The sequence below is a fragment of the Pinus tabuliformis genome, chromosome X (genome assembly GCF_031772625.1).
Source record: "Pinus tabuliformis cultivar Carrire ecotype Pingquan chromosome X, CPIR1, whole genome shotgun sequence".
In the NCBI taxonomy this organism is placed as follows: Eukaryota; Viridiplantae; Streptophyta; class Pinopsida; order Pinales; family Pinaceae; genus Pinus; species Pinus tabuliformis.
Window position 1 is genome coordinate 888,200,957 of NC_142308.1, and position 17,542 is coordinate 888,218,498.

The 17,542-nt window shown below is 35.6% G+C and overlaps 1 pseudogene across 1 annotated transcript; it reads left to right on the top strand.

Annotated features, from left to right (window-relative positions):
* The first annotated feature begins 6,309 nt into the window (after nucleotides 1-6,309).
* On the top strand, nucleotides 6,310-16,240 carry LOC149142543 (ABC transporter B family member 1-like; annotated as a pseudogene). Its single transcript, XR_016265095.1, has 9 exons — nucleotides 6,310-6,325; nucleotides 12,021-12,205; nucleotides 12,494-12,694; nucleotides 12,787-13,046; nucleotides 13,138-13,454; nucleotides 13,562-13,802; nucleotides 14,181-14,554; nucleotides 15,288-15,757; nucleotides 15,858-16,240. The product of XR_016265095.1 is annotated as an ABC transporter B family member 1-like (transcript).
* The last annotated feature ends 1,302 nt before the right edge of the window (nucleotides 16,241-17,542 follow it).

The window sequence follows — 17,542 nt, forward strand, 5'->3', positions numbered from 1 at the left end:
TTGGTCCAAGAGGTCATCAATCCATGGGATCAGGTACCTATTATGGATAGTGATCTTGTTTAGCACCCAATAGTCAATACAGAGTCTCCAAGTCCCACACTTCTTTTGTACCAACAAGATCAGGCTCCCATAGGGCAATGAACTTGGACGGATGTGACCTTTCTACAGTAGCTCCTGAATCTGCCTCTTGATTTCATCATTCTCCAGAATGGAGCACCGATAGATTGGTCCATTAGGAAACGGCACACTTAGGGTCAGATCAATGGAGTTCTTAACCTGACAGTGCAGACAAACCCCTGCAGGGGAGGTGAACATGTCCTCATGTTCCTCCACGACCTTGTGCATCTGTAGTTTTCATGTAGAGGGGCCCTCTCTAGAGGTCATGGCCATTGTCTTCTTCTTTCCTTGAGGGCATATCATTAGGAAAACAAATTTCCTAGTTTTGGAAATGAGCTTACTATATTGTTTTGCAGTAATCAAAGAGATGGTGGTAGATGGTGCTACCTCCAATATCCTGTACAACTTAGTTCCCAAAGTAACAATAACAGCACGGAGCCTTGATTCATACACAACATGTCGCTTCCACAAGTGTGTTTGTCCTAGTAATACATCACAAACTTCAAGGGAGTAATGTCACATAATACCTCATTTGTGAAGGGCTTGATGTTGTATGGAAGGCGGCACTGCTGGCTCACGTGAAGATCCCATCCTTGTTGAAGCCACCCGATGGTGTATGGTAGTGGATGTGCTATGGTCAATAAGCCCAGCTGCTTCATGATCTCTGCCAAAATGAACTTCTTTTGGCTCCCTCTATCGACAATGAAATAGAGCGGAGAGCCCTTTACCCACATCTGGGAGTGGAAGAGACGCTCGTCCTCCTCTTGATCTCCGGGTTCCTCCTTCTGGATAATCTGATTCCCTTTCTCATTCCCCTTGTCAGGTTCTGACTCATAGTCAAAACCTGAATCTGATTCTGAAACCTTCACCTTAGCCACCAGTGACTGCTTGGCCCGAGACTCACTTGTGTTGTGCATGGAGCTCTTATGGAACTCACACCACTTTATTATGTCCTTTTTCAGCTTCGCGGCGATGTTCCTTGCTTGCAACATTGGCGGGTTGTCTTCTGTCACCTCGGCTTGGCTTTTTCCTTTGTTCTATGGTTTGGGGGCACGTTTCCCTTGCTTCGGATACACAGATCCAAAGTCTTGCTTCTTCTGTTTAAACTTTTGCTCAACCCTGACGGCATATTGGTATCCAGTGCCGAGCGAGGAGATGTTCAGGAATTCTATTTCTTCTTAGATGTAATTGTGTAGGAAATCACGGTACTTGAGTACCAAATTCTGCTCTGAATCCTTGATACCCAACTTTGTGCAAAGGGTATGGAAAATATTGGTCAACTTCAGCACGTCTTGGTCCGTTCCTTGCCACAGCGTGGTCCACTTTATGTATTGATCCTCATAGCTTCTGACAGGGTATTACTGCTCCTTGATGGCATCTCAGAATGAATTCCAAGTGGGTGCAGCTGAAAATAGAGAGCCTATACTTTCATCCTTATGCTCGAAGTAGGTTTCCCACTAGTCATTTATGTGGGGTGCTGCTTTGAGAAGAGTGAAAATAATCTTTTCCCGACTGGAAAAATCATGAAAAAAAATAACCCTCTAGCAGATTTAACCATTTATCAATGGCATCTACATCTATTTGACCTTCGAATATGGGGATTTCAAAATTAACTTGTACCTTAAACGGTGTCGCATTTCCAAAGTAGCTGTTGGGAGCCGATGCGTCACCCCTGGGTAGCCACTGAAGGATCTAAGCAAAATTTTCCATCATCACGTTCCTTTGTCGCTCGAGGGATTCTTTGAGCAATATTTTGATAAGATCTCCTACCCCCTCATCTTTCTTTTCATCCACCACGGGAGGCTATCGGGATTTGTGAGGCTGGACTTGCAAAGGTTCGACGAGTTCAAGCCCTAACTCCTTACATCCCGACCTCGTTGGGGACATGCAAAGAAAAACAAAGAAAAAAAGCAAACCGCTTTGATACCACTGATATGGATTTAAATAGGAACGCAACAAAATACAGAGATGACCATATTAAAAAAGACGCAGCGGAAATAGTACTTCATTTCATTAATGTAAAATAATGAAATATGCTTAGAAACAGAAATGGAAATAAACTAGCTAGGGAAATGGTAGCTTATCTCTGAGAAGAGATATGGTGGCTACATGCCTCTGAACTATGTTACAATGAGGCTCGAAGGCCTATTTATTGTTGAGAAACATTGGAAAACCCTGAACATCCAAAAACCTAACCCTAGAAGATGAAATGCCAAACTGTGTGCCCCATTTGGGTAAATTCGTACATCAACTTCCTAGGGTCATAACTTTGGCATGCGATCTCTGTTTGATGCACACAGTGTCTCGTTAGAAAGATCTATATGAGAACTACAACTTTGGGAAGAGAAACATGGGTCCATGGACCAATGTTGCTCTCAGTTTTCACAAAAAAACATTATTTAGGGCCTCAAAACGGTTCCAAAATTTCAGGACCTGAAAAGCTACTAAAATAGTAAATTATGCTACAACTAAGGAAACTAAAAAGTTGAAAGAAACAATGGTGGGGTCCAAGTGGACTTGGTAGGTGGTCACCAATATCCCCCTCGATCAGTGACCTAGGAAGAATTATTGTGCATATTATTTGTATTTTGGTTATGTAATATGTTCAAAATAAAGAGGAATTTTCATAGCATAACTATTTGTTTAAAAAAAAGGGTGTAGCTTCATGCATTAACATCGACTACTAAATACTAACAAAACGAGTATCATAATACCCTATAAAATTATTTGTTGATTGTGCTTTATTGTCTCTTTTACATTATTCGTATTAGTGAAAACAAAAAATAAAACTTGCATCTCATAATCAACTAGGGTTAAGAATTCTCTCATTTTGTATGCATGAAGGTGTTTTGTCTTTGGAATTTGAGATAAGAGAGCATAAATTCACTAATAGTGAGAAGTGTTTTCCAAGAACGCACCTCAAAGATAATTTTCAAGCATGAGGACATAGTAAGGAAAGCCAAGGGATTTCCTTGGTTCATTTGTTTTCTTCTATAAACTACTATGTGTACGAAGGTTTTAGGGAAAATCACAGAAACGTGTATCTAAAATCAAGCTTTTCTTCCATTCTCATACATGTGGCCTTACCCTATAACTATTCTATCTAGTCACTGCTTGCGAAGCGGCACCCATAGTGACCATTCCTAAGGCATTAGATGGGTGACCAGGAGTGGGAAGTACATGTGGTACTTGAGGAAAACATTGAATCCATATTTTATCTCCCCTTGAAGGTAGTTTCACCAAAAAGTACTATTATGTATGGCTTTTCATGATAGTGTTTTACACCTTCAGTATCCACATCTTTAGTAGTTGAAAACCCTAAGGCCCCTTTTTCTAAATGTTTTTAGGTTGGTAACTAGATTACCTATGTGTGCTATTTATTTCTATTATTGTATAGCTTTAAATAGATTAACTATTTTCAACGGATAAAACATAATGTTCACAATAGTTGAACAAACGTTTCTCTAATCACCTAAATATTGAATTATTTCTCTTGAGGGAGAAGAATTACCATCTAGTAGAAAAAGGGAATTATCTGTAATGGATGACTCTAACACAATATACTATAAAAATTTCTAATATTATTTAAGGTGGATTGATGAGAAAGAGGTTGAGGTGGTATACAAGATTCCAATCCACAAATTTTTCCCTCCTTGGATATAGGATTTTTATCTTGTAGTCATTGGAGAATAGATGATTTGGAGAGAATTTTTACTTTTACAACCTTCCTCATGTGAATTTCAAGCATATCTTCCTTGTTCATTATGAGATATATATTCTTTCATCAACTATGGTGTTGGGAGGATTATATTCAACTCTATCCTTAGGATTAATTTAATAGATATGGGATTCCACTACGACATGTAGCACACCTATATTTTCCATTTGGAAACTGACATAAGTCACATAATTTTATTCCATGAGTGTACCTAGTATTAGTATGCCCACTATATCATCTCAAATTCACACATCTATATTTGTATTTTATGGGGGAATCCTTCATTTTATAATGGAAATAAGATTACCACTTCTTCCTTATGTCCCAATAGGTACCTCGTAATGCTAAGTGCCATATTTCCTTTTGGTTGGAGTCTCAATCCTAAGTTTTATCCTAATCCTAGTGTACTCCTTAGCACTCAGCATGAATGTTTCTCGAGTACCAAATTCCCCTGGGACTCGAATGTCAATGTATAAATGAATGCTCTTGGGGCATTAATTTCCTCAGGGGTAGTAATGTATTTGAGGACATTCATGACCTTGGAGGAAATAATATCTCGCAGGTAACTACTATACTTAAGGGAACTAATGGATTTGGGTGTGGTCATGTCTCAGTGAGATATTAAATGGGTAGACCACAATTCCATATTAGTCACACAACATGGCTCACCTATACCACAAACCATTCAAAAAAATGGATTACCTTTTCTGGCGAGACTAATAAATTCACAATCTATCACCATTAATGAATGACCAAATTCAAAACGAACCTTTAATGTTTATAATTTTAAAAAATGATCAATTCTACATTTTGAATTTTGATGGAAAACCAGGAGAAGGGCCTTCCATGTGTACGTACCACCTTTTGTGTAATTCCATCTCCTTGGTGGACAATAGCATATAGTTTCTACTTTTCAAGAGAGATGTGATAAGCAGTGTAGTTAAATGATGTGTTGAATTACCAGGAACTTCATATAGTAACTTTTATTTCCTATCTAATAACTTTTTAATGCACTTCTGACTACTTATTAGGTATGGAAGTAGAACTCATATTTTGAAGTCACTATGTCAAAACACCACCATATATATCTCTAACCACATTCATGCTTGGAGACAATGACATAGGCTCATGAGGGAAAAAAAAAATTAGTTGAACTCATAGTAGATTGGTTTGTTCAACTTTTTATTGCCATTTATCACTAAATATATCGCTATGTTAAGGAAATATTGACACAAAAAGTAATCATATGTGACTATAATTTGGATCTTATAATATAATTGGATATGAGTGGCCAACCACCTCTTCCACTATCTGAATGGCCTTCTATCTTCTTAGTAATGTTTCTATTATCTCTTGGACCCATAACTTTTGACGAAATTTTGCGACCCTAAATGATATTTCTTAGGAATTCGAGGGCCAAGGGTTTGTCATGGGATGAATTGGCCCTAGTCAAAAGTTTTATTCCTCAACTATTTTTTTCCAATGAGCTATTATGTGCCCCAAAAATATTATTGTAAGAAAAATTTGATCTCGTAGGATGTTGATGTATAAACTAACCACCTCTGGGCCTACAAATATTTTGGCATTTCATGTTCCAAGGTTACATATTTGGACTGAAAGGATTCTTTGTTTTTGTGAAAATGTATTTTTTTCTGTCTTGTAATAACTTTTGTAAATTTTCCTAGTTGTTTTCTCTCTATGTTCAGAGATAAATACCACCATTATAGCTAAATTATTTTCTTTTCACCATGTTACTATCATTTGGGATATATTTCTCTATCTGTGTTTCTTTTTTTTCCTAATATTCTTTTCATTCATTGTACAATCCATATCAGTGATATTAGAGTAATATACTTATTATCTTTTAATGCATGTACCCAATGAGGTCAAGGTATAGAGATTTGGGTCTTGAACTATTTTCACTTAGAACAGTTGCTCTTGTTAGCCTAAGTTTCACCCCATAAAAGAAGAAAACTGAGAGATGACGGAGCTAGAATTCCTCTCAATTTTTTTCTCAAGAAAAAACTCACATCATAGAGGAATTGTATGGTGGGAAATTTTTCCTAGACCCTTTAACAACTTCCAAAAAAAATCGAGGCATCTTGAACGAGTGGAAATTTTGGAGCTGTGAAACCACTCAAGGTAGAAATTAGCTTTGATAACCCATTATTTGAAATCTAAAGATATGCAAATGTTTCGTTGAAATGTTTAAACATGTTAAAAAGATATTATTCTACCCAATTTTTGTTCTAAAAATGAAAATATCACCTTTGCACTCTTGAAATCCCATCTGGATGCCTAAGATTAGTGAGACGGTTACTCGGATACAAAAACAAGACATTTCTATTATGTTCAATTTAGGACCCAACTAGGAATCTTTTGTTGATTCCCTTAAGGAGGAATTCTTGCTTATAAGGAACTATGATGACCAATATGTGAGATGGAAAACCATGTTATGGGAGAGAGACTAAACGATGTTGGAGTACACAGGTAATTCCATACATTGTGCTCAAAGTTGGGTATCAAAGACTTTTAGTGGCACCTAGTTCTAAAATACTCTTGTGGTATACATCATTACATCCAAATGGAGATGGATTTTGTGTGCACATCCTCACTATGATGCACTTATTGATATCTTGTCGAAATCGAGTAAAAAATGAAGTATAAGAGTAAGTAGGAGTTTGGGTTTGCATTTCCCCTACAATCATATCCCGAAAAAGGTGTCCCAAACTAGAGAAAGGGACATAGCAAGGAAAACCAACAAAAAGAAAACTATCCCAAGTCGTAGACAAAGAAGGGTATTGGGAAACTGAAAAGTAACACTAGAAATTGGTGTGAGCTCCCAGAAACTCCGTAGAACAACATGAATGAATGTTGCTTGAAACAATCATTTTTGGTAGAGATTAAAGAAAGGGAAAAATTATTTGGCACTAATTCTAATTTACAGGAGGATAAAGAAAAGAATATCATTGATGTATAACCAATTTTACCATTGCCGCTAGAGAGATACAACCAAAATAGCCAAAGAAGCTTGAAGAGGGGGAGTATCACTTCCATTCATAACTATGGGTGAAGGGAACCCCACTACATTTCATTTTTGAAAGCATAAACTAGATCAACCTAATATAAACTAAGGTCACCATGAGAATTAATTTTCCATCAGTTACATTCCCTCAACAATACACCATTGGTTTTTTGAGCCATGGACAAGACATATATGTCATCCAACAATGTTGTCTCTCTTATGGAATGAATCCCTTCAAAGATGAAGTACTCTATGATGTGCCCCACTCAAATTTTGTGATGTTGTCTTACGATAACCTTATATGTATGAAACATCGTTCTATCTGTGAATCTCATCCTCTACTTTAGGAGGTTAGATCTATAGTGACCATAGATAATTCTAATTACTACAATTTGATTAGTCTCAATCAAATATTGCAAGAACGTAATATCTTTGATTGCAAAATTTGTCTTCTTCAAAGTTTAGTCAAAAATGAAATAAAAAATAATAAAAAATCTACGGGTACTGGTACCATATATATGTAACCCTCTACATGTATGACACATGGGCCATCCATATGACACCATGCATTTTGAAGAGTAAATTTTCTTAGATGACTACATTGAATGGAAGCGTATGTTTTTGCACCTTTTTCATCCATCCCAACGCTGCTACTTCCTAGTTGTAAAATGCATTTTCACATGGGGCCATATCCTATTTGGATCTTCCATTGAGGTAAATTCATCTCAAACCATTGTGATTGACTTTTCCATTGCCCTTTATTCACTAGCTTGCGATGTTGTTATAATGTGCGGCATAGATACGGGTAACATAAAGAAGGGTTGCAAACAAGGAACTATAAGAAGAGCGGAATAGCTGGATAGGTAGGCATATCATCCCAATTCAGTTTAGATGTTGCCTAATCAATTGGTTCTAGAAGTACATATGATTATGGTTATGAAAAAGAGATGCAGGTTATGAATTTGCTTCTTATTTCTGTTTTTGTTGTTGAGTATTCAGTTCTCTTACTTAAACCAGTATGCATATACAGTGATCAAATTTGAAGGGCCGGTGTTAATTTTATTTGGAAGGGCATATAGTTATATAACCCTTCAAAGATGAAAAGTTATAAAAAAATTTGTATTTCTATTAACAAGTGTATATTAAATAAACTTTTTAGAAGAAAAATTGCCAAAATGAAATGGTGTCCTTCTAAATCTTTAAAATTTAAAGAGTGGCTACATTAAAACACTATAAAATCTCAATAGAATTTATAGATAGGCAAACATTTTTCTCAAATTATATTAAAAAAAGGTTAACATATGTTTCTTCTATTCATTAGATAATCTTCAAAAGTATTTGAATTTACATCATAAAAAATATAAATCTATTTTCATAATGGAAATCTTTTTAGTTTTCATTTGTTTCTAATTTATACTATCTATTTTTTTAAGCTGGAAACAAGTTAAAGCAAACCATAAAAACAAATATATACCTTCAACAACCATGGAAGTTGAACTTTTCCCTTAACATTGCTCAATTAAAGAACATTATCAATAGACTTTCATCTCCATTAAAAACATCAAGCTCTATAGATTCCAAAATGTATGTAATTAAAAGGAATGTTTTCTATGTCTAATAGGGAAATATTGTAATATGTAATGCAGATATATTATAATATGTAATACACATCTGCAGTGTTGTTGTTGTATGTATGGCTAGGTTGGTCGTTTTTTTTGTTGTATAGCTTGGTTGGTCTTTTTTTTTGTTTAAGAACGATTTTCAAATTTGGTCCTTACAATGAATTCAAGTTTGGTTGATGTCTTTTTCTAATAATGTGGCTTCTTTTCATTGATGTCTTTTTCTAATAATATGGTTTCTTTCCATTAACAATGTATTTTAATTTTTGTATGATTTCAACATCTCCTTAAAAATCCTTCATAGCAGCAGCTACATGGACACCCTCATGCACAACTTATTTCACACATGTTGAATGGAGAGAATGAAGTGGGAGACACAATAGTAGTTGTGGGGATAGCTATTGGAATTCTATACATTTTGGGAAGACCAATCGGAAAATGAAAATTAAGTTGTAGCCTTGTAGGCAGACCAATCTTCGGATGTGTGGTTATTAATAGAGCCCTGGAGTTTCATTTTAACACCTCTCTCCAGTTCAAAACTCTACATAATTTTATGGGAAACACACATATTATTTCTCAAATTTTTTTTTATACCATTAATTTGTATGTTTTCAAAAACTAGAGAGTTAATAAAGAAAAATCCTTTTTAAGATAAGAGAAGAAATACGAGGTTTTAAATAAAGTTTGATTTTACAAATGCTAAGCTTAAGAGTAAGTTTGATTACAGTAAGTTCAAACGACAACAATGCTAGGCTTTTGTAAGCATTATGGTTGTCAGTCACAAAATCATCTAAAAATAGAAAAAAGATTGTTGTAGTTATTTACAAGAATATAAAAAACGTTCAAATCACTAAGCTTAGTTACCACCACTAATGGGGTAATATCATAATTGAACAATCTTATCTTAATGGTTGCCAAAATTGAACAATCTTGTCTAAATGGTTGGTTGACAAGAAAGAAAGGAAATTTTGCAAATTAGGAAAGAAAATAAAGATACAAAAGAAAATGTGGTTATGATGTAAAAAAGTCAATACTATCATTTTAATATATTTTTAAACACGCCAAAATCACATATTTAACTAATTTATTTCATTTATTACTATAAAATGATTTTTTTTTTCATTTATTACTATAAAATGAGAATGTATTCATTTATTACTATAAAATAAAAATTTAAATTAGTAAAGAGATTACTTTGTCTATATGTCGATGTTCGCTAAAAAGGAACCCTAAAGAAAGAACCCTATTGGCCTTATTATGCTATCCCAAGATTTCCATGTCAAACATCAAAGAAAATTTCAAAGTAATGATGTCTTCGTGGAAAATGTAAGGAACCCTATCAACCTTATTATACTATCTCGAGATATCTACGTGTAACATCAAAGTAATGTCATGAATATGTCCTCGTAAAGGTAGCATGGAAGATGTTTTCATAGCGGTAGGATGATCAGTGCTCGAATATATTCAGCATCCTCGAAGATGTAGTAGATGGTAGTAGTTATTTACAAGATGAAAAAAAAGGTTTGTGAATGAGTAAGCATAGTTATCACCATTTAGTTGGGTAATCTCATAATTGAACAATCTTGTGTTAATAGTGTATTGACAAGAAAGAATAAAATTTTACAAATTAAAAAAGGAAAATGGAGATACCAGACAAAATGAAGTATGTGGTTATGATGTAAAAATGTCAATACTGTCACTTTAACCTATTTTTAAGCACTGGAGAAATATGAAAAATCGTTTCAAATGTTGAAATGCATACCTATTGAAGGCCATTGATTGAGACTGTGAAATCACTTTCCTTTATCGACGCTTCAAAAGCTTCATAACTCCCCTTCCAATCCCATGGAAGAACGAATATATGAAAAAATATGAAGTGAAATACTTCAATGGATTGACTTTTCATACTTCAGTAGAGCAAGATATAATTACAAGCATAAGTAAATACAATGAGACACAAATCCACATCAAACCTTCGGGTTGAATGGAAAGATTAAGAGATTCTGCTTGATAGAGAGTGTAACTTTGATGGTTCTCATTCTGCAACAATTTCATCGTTTCCTCCTCAGGAAGGGAAAAAAGTCGTGGACTTTGCTCAAAGATGTAGTCCAAAAAATGTTCATCGAGGACATGATGGACAATATAAAAAAAATCCAGAGTCTACACATGAGTATATAAAGATCAATCAACCATTCCATACATAATAATTTTAGTCGGTTTTGCCTAAATCAATGAACTGAATGAGAGATCACGGAAATGAAAGTCAAAAATTAAAACTGAGAGTTAAAAATACCTTGCAAACTTGTGTTGCACTCACCGTAAGGTTGGGATTGGAAAAATCAATGGAGGTAAGATTCACAGGCTTAGAATAATCTACCTCAATCATGGTCAATTCTATCTTTTGTCATATTTTTCTTATAAATCTCTCATACCTTCAAGATATGCCCTATTTATGGATACCAATACATAGATACTTCTCCTCTTCTATCAGTGAATGAGTGAAAAAAACCTCTGTTATCAATGAATGTGAACGTAAACCTCATATCATGACCACTAACTCTATAAGTGCTTCCATTATGACTAATGGCCTGGGAATGGATGAACAACCTCCATTGCATCTCATTGCACTTTTTTGAGTGTTGTCAGAACCTCCTACAGACTTTATAGTGTTACATTAGTCAGAGAACTAGAATTTTTTGAATTGTCTTACCTACATATAGCCCTTGATAAGACATTTTATAATATTATTTAAATTTAAAAAAAATGTAAAAATCAAAATTTAAATATCTTTTGACTAGTAAATTTCACTGAGCATTTCTCTGACATGCTAGAGGGCTTTAGAAGGGCTGTAACATGTTGAAATTCGAACACTGTGCACATATGTCATGCTGCAAATAAATTCTCTCCCTTTAATTTTTCCTATGTACTGTATTGCTATCATCTTCATTTGAGTAATCATAAGACATTTCCATTAACTTAGGTAGGTGATGCTACTATTTTCATTTGGTTAACCTCACCCTATAGTGATTAGCAAAGGTTATCCATATCTTATTTCCTACCAAATCAAGTCTTTGATAGAAACTCGATCAGTTGTTTGTTTACTCTTCAATTAAATGGATATGCTCTTACTATCCATAAGATTTAGGTGGGTCAAATATGTGGTTCTAGAGGTAATATACCTGTTTCAGCTAACTTATTTTACATGCACAATGTTATATCCTCTTTATATGAAATATCATTTCAGATATAATGCGATTAAATATGTTTTATTTTTGGTTGTTCAATGCATTTTAATTTTATATGGGTGCATCATTATATTTATCTCATACGATATTTAAGCTCGGAGTGATATTTAGGCCGATAGGCCTTCCTATGCATCAATTTTTTCGTCAACACTTTTAACTTGCTCTCAACCGTCTGTTGATCTCAACGAGAAAAGGAAAAAATGGAAAATCAAAACACGGAAAACTTTTACCCTTGAGAAACGTCAGCGGTCTTTCCAAATTCCTACCTTGGTAATGTTTTCGAAGCAAAAATCTAGTGGCCTTATCTCCGCGTATCTGGTGGAAGAAAGGGGAGAGGCAGTAGACCAGGCTCCGGATCAAATATCTGGAGGCCACTCTGAATCAAGATGTGGAATACTTCGACATTGATGCACGGACGGGCGACATCATCAATACTATCGGTAGCGACATTATGGCTGTTCAGGATGCTATCAGTGAGAAGGTCAGTTAATCTTTTTCTATGTTCTCAACGGTTTCAATTTATGTCAATGGAGACAGCCAAAATGAACTGGTGTGTCTTACTAATGGTTAATTGATTACTTAGTGTATGTTTGTTTGCTTGACCTTTTCCTTTTATCAGTACAGTCTACGACTGGTCTTGAAGAACTCATGAACACCCTTCCATTCCCCTGCTACTCCTCTCTTTGGGGCCTTTTGAAATTGCTTATAAATCTCCTCTTGAGATTAGATTCTGGAAATTTCATTAACTTTGATGTAATTCGGTTCGCAGCTAGGCAATTTCATCCATTACATGGCGACATTTGTGGCTGGATTTGTGGTGGGGTTCATCACAGTGTGGAAGTTGGCTCTGCTGACTCTTGCAGTGGTGCCATTGATAGCCTTGTTTGGAGCCGTTCATACCATAACGATAACCAAGCTTTCCTCCAAGAGTCAGGATGCATATGCAGAGGCTGGTAACATTGCAGAACAGGTGCTGAATTGTTTGATATAATCAGCTCCCTTTTCTAGCGAGGAATTGAATTGTTTTTAATGGGGCTAAATTTAATTCAATTCAACTTGTAGGCCTTGGCACAAATTCGCACGGTTTTCTCATTCGTAGGCGAGGAGAAAGCGCTGAAAGCGTATTCTGCGTCTCTGAGTGTGGCTCAGAAGATTGGATATAAGAGTGGTCTGGTAAACCGATTTGGGCTAGGGTCAACTTATTGTGTGATATTTTGTTGTTATGCTCTGCTTCTGTGGTATGGAGGATGGCCTATGACGCACCATGACACAAATGGAGGATTGGCCATATCTACTATGTTTTCAGTCATGATCGGTGGATTGTATGTTGCATACCCAATTCCCTGTTTTCTCCTGTTTCTCCACTATTTTATTTGTAGGAAGTGATTTTACAATTTGAATCTCTTGTTGCAGAGCACTGGGGCAAGCAACTCCCAGCATGACAGCATTTGCAAAGGCAAAATCTGCTGCTATGAATATATTTCGAACTATTGATCACAGACCCAAAATTGATCAAAACTACTCTGATGGAATTACTGTGCTCGCAGTCACATGCGATGTCTAGCTGCGAAACGTGAGTTTTGTATATCCCTCTAGACCAGAGATACCTGTTCTCAGTCGTTTCTCATTGAACATTCCTGCAGGAAAAACTGTAGCTATGGTTGGTCGAAGTGGGTCGGGAAGGAGTACTGTAGTTGCTCTGATCGAGCGCTTCTATAACCACATTGAACGTATCCAATACATGATTTTACATGGCATTTTCATACCCTGAACTCCGGTTTTTAGTTTAATGAATTGATTCTCAAAAGTACTGTGATTTTAATTTCTGTGAATGAAGGTCAAGTGCTACTTGATGGGTTTAACATCAAAACTCTACAGTTGAAATGGCTTAGACAGCAGATAGGGCTTGTGAGTCAGGAACCGGCATTGTTTGCAACAAGCATTAAGGAAAACATGATATTGGGAAGAACATGATATTGGGAAGAGAGGATGCAACCCAGGTGGAAATGGAGGAAGCAGCCAGTGTTGCAAATGCACACTCTTTTATCACAAAGCTCCCCGAAGGATATGACACTCAAGTATGTGCTGCTAGCTGTAATTACTGAAAATTCTTTGTTGTAGAGATTATTGATTAGTTGTTAGTTGATTGTTTGTTGCAGAGATGGTTGTTTAGTTGTTTGATGATTATGCTTGTTTCCTTGCTCAGTCTTCCAGTCGCTCTTTATGACTTGTGTGTGTGAATAACAACAGTCTGATATGCTTACCTTGTCATCCTGGAATACCTTCTCCCACTATCAAGTCTCCTTCCCTTCCCTTTCTAACCCAAATTCCCAAGAGTTGAACTATATATCTATGGTTTATAGCACTTTTCTTCCATCTCACTGTTCCTTTTCTACATGTCAAAGTTGATAGTAGCCATGGTTATGATTTGTACTAAGTTGGGTCTGCAGCTCCAGGTTGGTGAACGAGGTGGCCAACTATCAGGCGAACAAAAGCAACACATTGCAATAGCCAGAGTGATGTTGAAGAACCCGGCCATACTACTTTTGGTTGAAGCAACCAGTGCTCTGGACTCTGAATCATAAAAACTTGTTGAGGAAGCCCTTGGCAGGTTCATGATAGGAAGAACAACAGTAGTTGTTGGCACATCCTCTCTCAACCATTAGGAAGGTTGATCTGGTGTGGCAGTGGTTCAGCAGGGGAGCATTTTGGAGATGGGGACTCACGATGACCTTACCTCAAAAGGGGATGACGGGGTTTATTCAACATTGATCAGACTCCAAGAAACTGCCCATGAGCTTGGTAACAATGCAAGAAAGAGCAGTGCAAGGTAAAGGTTTTATCCCACTATGTTAATTCAATAATGGCACATTGTGGTAAACCTATGCAATAGTTTTCCCAGTGAAAGTCTATAGAATTGGAATTGTTTTGTTTCTCCCATAAATCCTCTTGCCTTCTTTATAAAATTGTAATTTTTTTGCAGTCCCATAAATCCTTGGGGCCTTCTCTGTAAAACTGTAATTATAATGCTTATCCTCAGCTTCTTCTTCATAAAATTATACTTGTTTTGTTCGTCCTTAGATTAATAGTTTGTGAAATTATAATTGTTTTGTTTGTCTATAGATCCTCAGGGTTTTCTTTGGAAAATTATTTAGCAGCTGCCAAGTTTTTCTGGTTTTATTACGGTCAAAGATTTTCCACCAAACTGTTTGGATGCCTTCTCAGACAATCCTTCATTTTTTTTCCTCAAACTATAATGGTTTTGTTCGGTCCAAAGATAAATCTTTTTTCTTAAATTGTACTTGTTTGGCTCCTCCCATTAACCCTTATAGTGTTTATTGGTACTTTAGATTTTACTCCGTAGAAGTTTATGGACTTTTACATTTTGTCACATTCTGAATGACCCACTCATTCATCACCAAGATAGAAAGGAAACTTGTTTTGTACCTTCCATAAATTCTCAGTATTTATCAGTTTGAATGATCCCGGGAAGAAAGGGGAAATAGAATGAACTTAGATTTGTATTCTCGTTTTGATTTTTTTGTTTGTTTGCCCATTTCCAGGCCCTCCAGCGCAAGGAATTCTGTGAGCTCGCCCATAATTGGAAGAAATTCTTCTTATGGCCGATCTCCCTATTCCAAAAAGGCTTTCAGACTCCTCAACTTCCGGTTTCAGCACATCTGTCGATGTCAACTGAGCACACAAAACAGAGAAAGTACCCTTGTAGAGCAGGCAGCGTCATTATGGAGACTAGTCAAGATGAATGCCCCAGACTGGGCCTATGCCCTACTAGGATCCGTAGGGTCCATGGTCTGCGGTTCCATAAGCGCACTCTTCGCTTACATCCTGAGTGCCGTGCTGAGCATCTATTACAACCCTGATCCGTTATACATAAAAAATGAAATCAAGAAATACTGCTTCGTTCTGATAGGGATATCGTTCGGCGCCCTCGTTTTCAATACGGTGCAGCATTCCTTCTGGGAAATCGTTGGCGAGAATCTGACCAAGCGGGTCCGACAGACAATGCTCGAAGGTGAACAAAACGGTTTCCGTGAAAAAATTTCAGTACTGGTTTTTATGTTTTTTGAAGTATGAATCTGACTGATGATAACCCTAATCCTTCTGTCTGTCAGCGATTCTTCGCAATGAGGTCAGTTGGTTTGATCGGGAAGAGAACAACAGCAGCCAAGTTGCCGCTCGTTTGGCTTCTGATGCCACGAATGTGAGATCTGCCATTGGCGACAGGATTTCCATGATAGTACAGAACTCCGCGTTAATGCTGGTCGCATGTACCATAGGGTTTGTGTTGCAGTGGAGACTCGCGTTAGTTCTTATTGCAGTTTTTCCAATCGTGGTTGCTGCCACGCTTTTGCAGGTAGAATGTCATATCTGATTTGATCATCTTCGTAGTTCGTGCAGTAAAAACTTTAAAGTAACTCCATCAATGAGACGACGAGGGTTAAACGACCATTAGGTTTGGTCAACGGAAGTTTAGACGATGTAATGTGAGATGAATTGGAAATGCTTAATTTCTGCAGGGGTTTTTTTTCACACGGCGAGGGCGAGGGCGAGGGCGAGGGAATGAGTGTAGATAAATTTTAGGAGATGTTTTTGTTTTTTTTTTTTTTTGTTTTAATTTGGTTATTTGATTGTAAATTTTGATTGTGTAAATTGTATTTTTGAATATAAATGAATAAAAAAATTTAGATTATTTATTATAAATTTTGGAAATTTGGTAGATTTTGGATATAAAGACAGAAACACTGTTAGAGAAGAAGACTTAGGGATTAGAAAAAAAGACTTAGGAGTGATCGCCAAAGAAATATCAAAAACTAGAAAAACAAAATAAAATCATCAGATTTCCAAAATGTATAATAGATAAACTTAATTTTAAAAAAATCTTTATATACAACTTAATATTTAAATTTTAAGAAATCCCTATTAAATTTCAATCAAAATTAATAGAAAGGAAAAAAAAATGCCAAGAAAAAGACAAAAACGACTACTGATTTTATGTTGCAGAGATAAATTGTAGGTTTATTTGTGCATGGTTTCAACCAATTAACATTTCATTGAGTATATATCTACAAATCAAGGATTTTGGAATCAAATCCCACAAATCAATTCTATACCTGCTCTTCAAATTCCTTCAAGCTTTTGAAAATAAAACAAATGAATTATCAATATAATTTTACAATAATAAAAAACAATTAGAAAGCCTTTAGCTAGCTCAAATTGCTCATCGGTTAGGCTTGAACCAACATCTCTTCTAGAGAAATTCAAAAATTCTAATGTAATAATCCTGTCGGCCTCTATTTGTACCTTTTGGACAATTGCTAGTATATTATATTTTTATAATATTATACTGGGATATTATTTAGGTTTCACTATTGATCAATAGGGTTTATTATCATTTCGGGAATTTATTATATTTGGCATCATATTGTGATATTATTGTCCTTAACAAACTGAAAATTATAAAATAAATTATAATTGATATTATATCTACATAAAAAAAAGAAATATTGATTATTTAAAATTTTAGTTTCAATTTTCAATCTTTGAAAATTTGGATGTGTTTTTATGATGATTATATATGGTTTATCTAACTTAAAGACAGGGGATTAATTGAGACCTTTAAAAAAATTATTTTTATGATTAAAAAGAAGGGAAAGAAGTGTTCTTACATCATTATAGTTTTGTTGATTTAGCAAGTCAAGAATGTTGATATTATAGATAATGTTACGGAATTGAGATCAAATGTGAGTAAGAGCCTAATAATCTAAGAGAAAGTGATTTTCACCTTCAACATTCTTAG